We start from the raw sequence: 6,000 nt of genomic DNA on the forward strand, positions 1-6,000 counted from the left end.
ACGTCGCACACTGCTTTAAATTGGTCTGCATGGAAGCCTCTTCTAAAGATGATGCACAAGAAAGACAGCAGGTGCATATATAGTGTAGCGCTAACTTAAATTACAAAGATTTTTAAATTGAAAAAAATGCATACACAAAAAACGCAAATGACTGCATATATCACAAATATTGATGTGAGATACTCTAATAGGCATCTATAAAAAGATTTTAAAAAAGGGTAAAAGTCCCATAGACATGATAGTGTTGTTCACCACGTGGATAGCTGGTAAATAGCTGGTAAAGAAGTCACACAGGTATAATGGGTAGCTCGCGTAGAAGCAATGCAGGCTTACCAGAACAGTTGGACTCATACAAACATATGTCTCATGAGTCAGTAAAGCTTGTATTGCCAATAGCCAATGAAGTGGGGTCTCCCAACCAAACGATATGGAATCCAAATTGCATCTAGGACTCTGGGCAGAGTTCTTCTACACGTAACTTGGTCTCGGTCTGATGACCTTAGATTCTGACTCCTTTCTGTCTCTGGATGTGCTGCCCTGGCTCCCTTGCTATGCTGTGTACTTCTGTGGATTTGATAGTCTGACTGTTTTACAAATCTCCTTGTTTGTCGTGTGAGCTGCTATTTAATTGAGTAAGCGCAGTGTTTTGATTATTTTGTATTACAAGAAAGACAGCAAACAGTTTGCTGAAGACAAGTAGACTAAGGACATGGATTACTGGAACCATGTCCTGTGGTCTGGTGAGACCAAGATAAACTTATTTAGTTCAGATGGTGTCAAGCGTGTGTCACGGCAACCAGGTGAGGAGTACAAAAGGCAGGAGTGTCTTGCCTACAGTCAAGCATGGTGTTGGGAGTGTCATGGTCTGGGGCTGCATAAGTGCTGCCGGTGTTCTGCCGAGAAAGATCCGCTCGGCGGATAAGGACCCCCCTCTACTGCGCAGGCGCAGCGCCTGCGCAGTAGGATCCGGCAGAAATAGCCGAAGATAAATAGGGGAAAATCAGCTGTACACGGCGCCTGTAAGAGGGCCCCTCGCGGGCTCGCTTCGCTCGCCACGCTTCGGGCACAGCCTCGCTTCGCTCGGCTCTTTTTTATTCCCCCTCTAGGTCCACTTGGATGGTGAGGAATGAACCTGGACCCAGGGCGCAGGCGCCGTGTACAGCTGATTGTAGATTTTGTCGTTCGGCTATCTCCGGCGGCTGCTAGTAGTTCGTACTGCGCAGACGCTGCGCCTGCGCAGTACAGGGGGGGAACTTATCCGCCGAGGGAACTTTCTCGGCAAGACACCGGCACTAGCGAGCTACAGTTAATTGAGGGAACCATGAATGCCAACATGTACTGTGACATACGGAAGCAGAGCATGATCCCCTCCCTTCAGAAACTGGGCCGCAGGGCAGTATTCCAACATGATAACGACCCCAAACACACCTCCAAGACGACCACTGCCTTGCTAAAGAAGCTGAGGGTACAGGTGATGGAGTGGCCAAGCATGTCTCTAGACCTAAACCCTATTAAGCATCTGTAGGGAATCCTCAAACGGAAGGCGGTCTCTAACATCCATGATGTCGTCATGGAGGAAACTTTTGGCCTTTTGAAACTTTTGGCCCAATTTGGACATTTTCACTTAGGGGTGTACTCACTATTGTTGCCAGCGGTTTAGACATTAATGACGGTGTGTTGAGTTATTTTGAGGAAACAGCAAATTTACACTGTTATACAAGCTGTACACTCACTACTTTATATTGTAGCAAAGTGTAATTCCTTTAGTGTTGTCACATGAAAAGATATAATAAAATATTTACAAAAATGTGATTGATATACTCACTTTTGTGAGATACTCTATATAGAAGTCCCGAGCAAGTTTGCACTGAATATTTCTGGGCATCCCATAATTCCCAATTTCCCATCCAAGTTCTATCCCCTCAATAAGAAAAAACAAAAAAAACAAAGCTATGGACTGTTCTATGTCTCTGAGTGACAGAGAGATGGAAGTCTGGCTGGGCAGGGTGACAGGTGAACCACTACATTCAGCAACCCCTACGGGGCATGGCTACACCAGTGTAAGGAGGACCTTCTTCCACTGAACACCAGACTAAGGAGGCTCTTCTACCACTGAACCAAAATAATAAGAGGCCCTTCTTCCATTAAATACAAGTGTAAGGAAGCCCTTCTTCCACTGAATGCTAATAATTATAGGCCCTTCTCCAACTGAACACCAGTGTAAGGAGGACCTTCTTTCACTAAATACCAATAATAGGGGGGCCCTTCTCCCACTAAATATCAATGAAGGAGGCCCTTCTTCCACTGAATACAAATAATTAGAGGCCCTTCTCTCACTGAACACCAGTGCAAGGAGGACCTTCTTCTACTGAACACCAATAATGGGTGGGGGGTGCTTCTCCCACCAAATACTAATGTAAGGAGGCCCTTCCCCCATAGAATGCCAATGCAAGGAGGCCCTTCTCCCACTGGAAACCAGTCTAAGAAGGACCTTCTTCCACTAAACACCAATAATAGGGCTCTCTTCTCCCACTAAACACTAATGTAAGCAGGCCATTCTCCCACTGATTGCAAATGCAAGGAGGCCCTAATAAACACCAGTAATAGGGGGCTCTTCTTTCACTGAACACCAGTGATAGAGGGCTGGGCCCTAGTCCCACCGAACACCAATGTAAGTGCAATTTAATGACATCTTCCTATTGTGCCTCTATTGAAATTGATGTGGACCCAGGCATAGTGACCTTGTCTTGGCTATTGGCAGGGGGACCTCCCTCCCCTCCAGGTGGAACTAGCATGCTCTCCTTATGTGAAGGGAGCTGACAGCACAACCTGACCTGGAATAAATGGTACCTGTTGGCCGTCCTGTACACCTATTTTAGGCCTTGCACCAACAGACTCCACTCTGCCCCTTGGACACAAGTTTAATTTCCAAAAGACCTTCCCAATATAGATATTTGAGGAATGAGGTGTCTACACCAAGAAAGCCTTTTTGACTATTTACTATATCAATAGAATCAAGAGTATTTACACACTTCAGCTATCCGTTGGTGTGGTGGCACACATCTTGAAGTTACAGACATTTCAGCCTAGTTCAGAATGATGAGTCTGGATTCTCATATTAGGGGGAATGAAAGCAGTCCTAAAAATGAATAGAATCATTCCACTCCTCCAGGCTTCCCCTAAGAGAAAGCTAAATGAGTGAGGCCCAGCTGCCTACATGTTAATTTGGTCGAGTCCACCCATAGGGAGCACTGCCAACACTATATACAGGTACAGTATATGCAATCCCCAGTTTCAAACATTGCCCCTATATTGGCAGGGGTAGGCAGGTATTTAGTTCTACCAAATACTAAGCCTCCCCTGACTCCTGGCTATGGGGTTATCTAGTGGCCAAAGAAGGAGTTACAATGACCACCTTCCATTCCCTACATCGTAATCCCAGTATCAGGGCCAAGAAGACCAAAGGTTCCTTAACTTGCCATTATATTCTATGGATCGTAATTTCTCTATGCCACATTTTATCTAGTAAATATATTTTATGTTGTATTCTGTTCTACTTATGTCTGTTTGTATCAGCAGGTTAAGTGATGTTAGCTATTTGTTTTTATGTTGGCGAGCCAGTACCACAATCTCTGCACGAAGTCTCATATGACATTGTCTTCTCAAGCTCCAAGTGTCTGGTTTCCATGGTAATTGATTGGCACTTCTTGTTTCCAAGCTTTTATATAGTCTTTTATATTCTGATTTGTCTACTGGTTCTGGTATGTTGGCAACCTTCCTAGTTAGGGCCAAGATGTCACTTTCTCCATGCCCATGTTGAATACATTTCAGCATGCATTGACGGTCGTGTGTTTACTTACCATCACAGGAAAATGATCATTAAAAGGAAAATGTATGGCTTTGTAATGAAATTACACAAACCCAAAGACTTCCCGCACAGGCTCCATGTTTCCCTTCATGAGAGCTCAGTGTGGGGTCTTTTTAACTTTACAAAACGATAGTGGCGAAAGCATATTTTATTATAGAGAAAATTGAGGATGGTTTCATTATCCCAGTATGCAGCATGCAACAAAAGAATCCTACACAAAATACATATGTTTTAAAGAAAAACTCAGCTAGGCATTGTATAGAATAATACTTGATATACATAGTCATTGCAATTTTTTTCTGTAAAAATTACCCATACTTAATTGGATCTTTATATCTTGAACTTTCAGGCACATAAGGAAGAATAAAAAATGAGGATCCATGTGTGGCTACTTCTCAGCATGTCACAGCTGAGATATAAAAAGGCAAAAAAAATGTTCAGCATTCTTGACAAAGTCTTCCCATTTTTGATCTCTTTTAGCTCTGCTGTCAGCTGGACTTTTAAACTAGAAAGAATGGATACAAATGAAAGTTCTGTCAGGTCATCAGCTCTCACTCCAAACCTCATAAGATTACCATGTTCAGAGACAGGAATGGACAGAGTGTGCATTAGTTGATCTCACACTGCAGATATCCAACCATGAGGCTACAGATCGGTAGGGTCTAGGCACTATCGAATATCAAAAAAGTGCACTTCTGAAGTTCAAAGCATAAATATAGATTTTTTTAGGACACTGCTTGTCCACAATCAACCTTACTAGACATTACCTATAACATAGCTTTAAAAAGTTACGTTTTTATGTGTATCTAAGAAGTTATTATATTGTGACTTACCAATCCTTTACCATAGTTTCGGACTGCCCACTGTACATATACTGCGACAGGGCGGCCCGGCTGCGCGAAACAATGTACAGGTACGTTGTGCGCGCCCCACCACCATCCACGTGGTGATTGGATTTGTTTCAGAACCGATCAGTCTATAGGTCCAGGCCAATTATTTCTGGCCTGGACCTGCTGATTGGTTATAGCGAATGACAGACTGTCCTCTGCTTGTGTAATGTAAACACAGGCAGAAGAAGTGATGTCATCTCTCGTGGAACCCTTTTTGGTTCCAGCTAGCTAGGATAAGACATCTACAGTGAGTACACCAAGCACTACACTGACACCAGTACACATAGGCACACGTTTAACCCCCTGATCACCCCCCCCCCCCTCCCCAGTTGGTGTCACTTGTGACACTAAACAGCATTAGGGCAATTAGTGTCAGTCTCAAATAGGTTTAGGGTACCCCCCCCATATATTTCCTAATAAAGGTTTAACCTTGTGATCCCCCCCGCCCAGTTAACCCTTTTACAGCATCATTAGTATAGTGTACAGATAATTTTTCTGATTGCTGTATTAGTGTTACGTGTGACGCTAGTTAGCTACTTTGTATCATTGTTAGTCTTGTATAGCGTCAGGGTACCCGCCATATATTTCCCAATAAAGGTTTAACCCCTTGATCACCCCCCAGTTAACCCTTCCACTCCCTGTCACAGTGTCATCAGTATAGTGTACAGATCTATTTTCTGATCACTGTATTGGTGTCACGAGTGACCTCGGGTGTTAGCATCAGTTAGGTGATAGCATCAGTTAGGTGTTAACATCAGTTAGTGGTAGTGTCAATCCCAGACAACCCTTTGATTGCCAGTAGCGCTAACACAGGCGCACACACCATACACCTCTCTTACTAGTATAGTGTATGAACTGATCAATATCTTTGAGCTGATCAGAACTATACTAGCATCCCCAATAGTATAGCGTTCCCAAATAGCCCAGACACCTGCCACCTGCGTTTAGCCCTTCGCCCAGCCCAGCCCACCCAAAGTGCAGGCTCAGTAGATCACTGCCACTTCCAAAACCCATTACACAAAACTGCAGCATTAGCAATGTCACGCCTAATCCCTGCTAGCACCAACAGGTCATTTTTGTAGCGATTCAAGCAGTCTCTGACAACCAGGTGCTTTTTTACCTGTGAATCACATTAGCTGTACCTGTAAATTTAGTGGCCAAAATGTCAAAGGAAAGGTACACTAAGGCCTATAGGATACTGAGCATGACAGATGAGAGTACAGGGGAATCCTCACTGTCAGA

Source organism: Aquarana catesbeiana, linkage group LG06, assembly GCF_042186555.1.
Source record: "Aquarana catesbeiana isolate 2022-GZ linkage group LG06, ASM4218655v1, whole genome shotgun sequence".
Classification (NCBI taxonomy): Eukaryota; Metazoa; Chordata; class Amphibia; order Anura; family Ranidae; genus Aquarana; species Aquarana catesbeiana.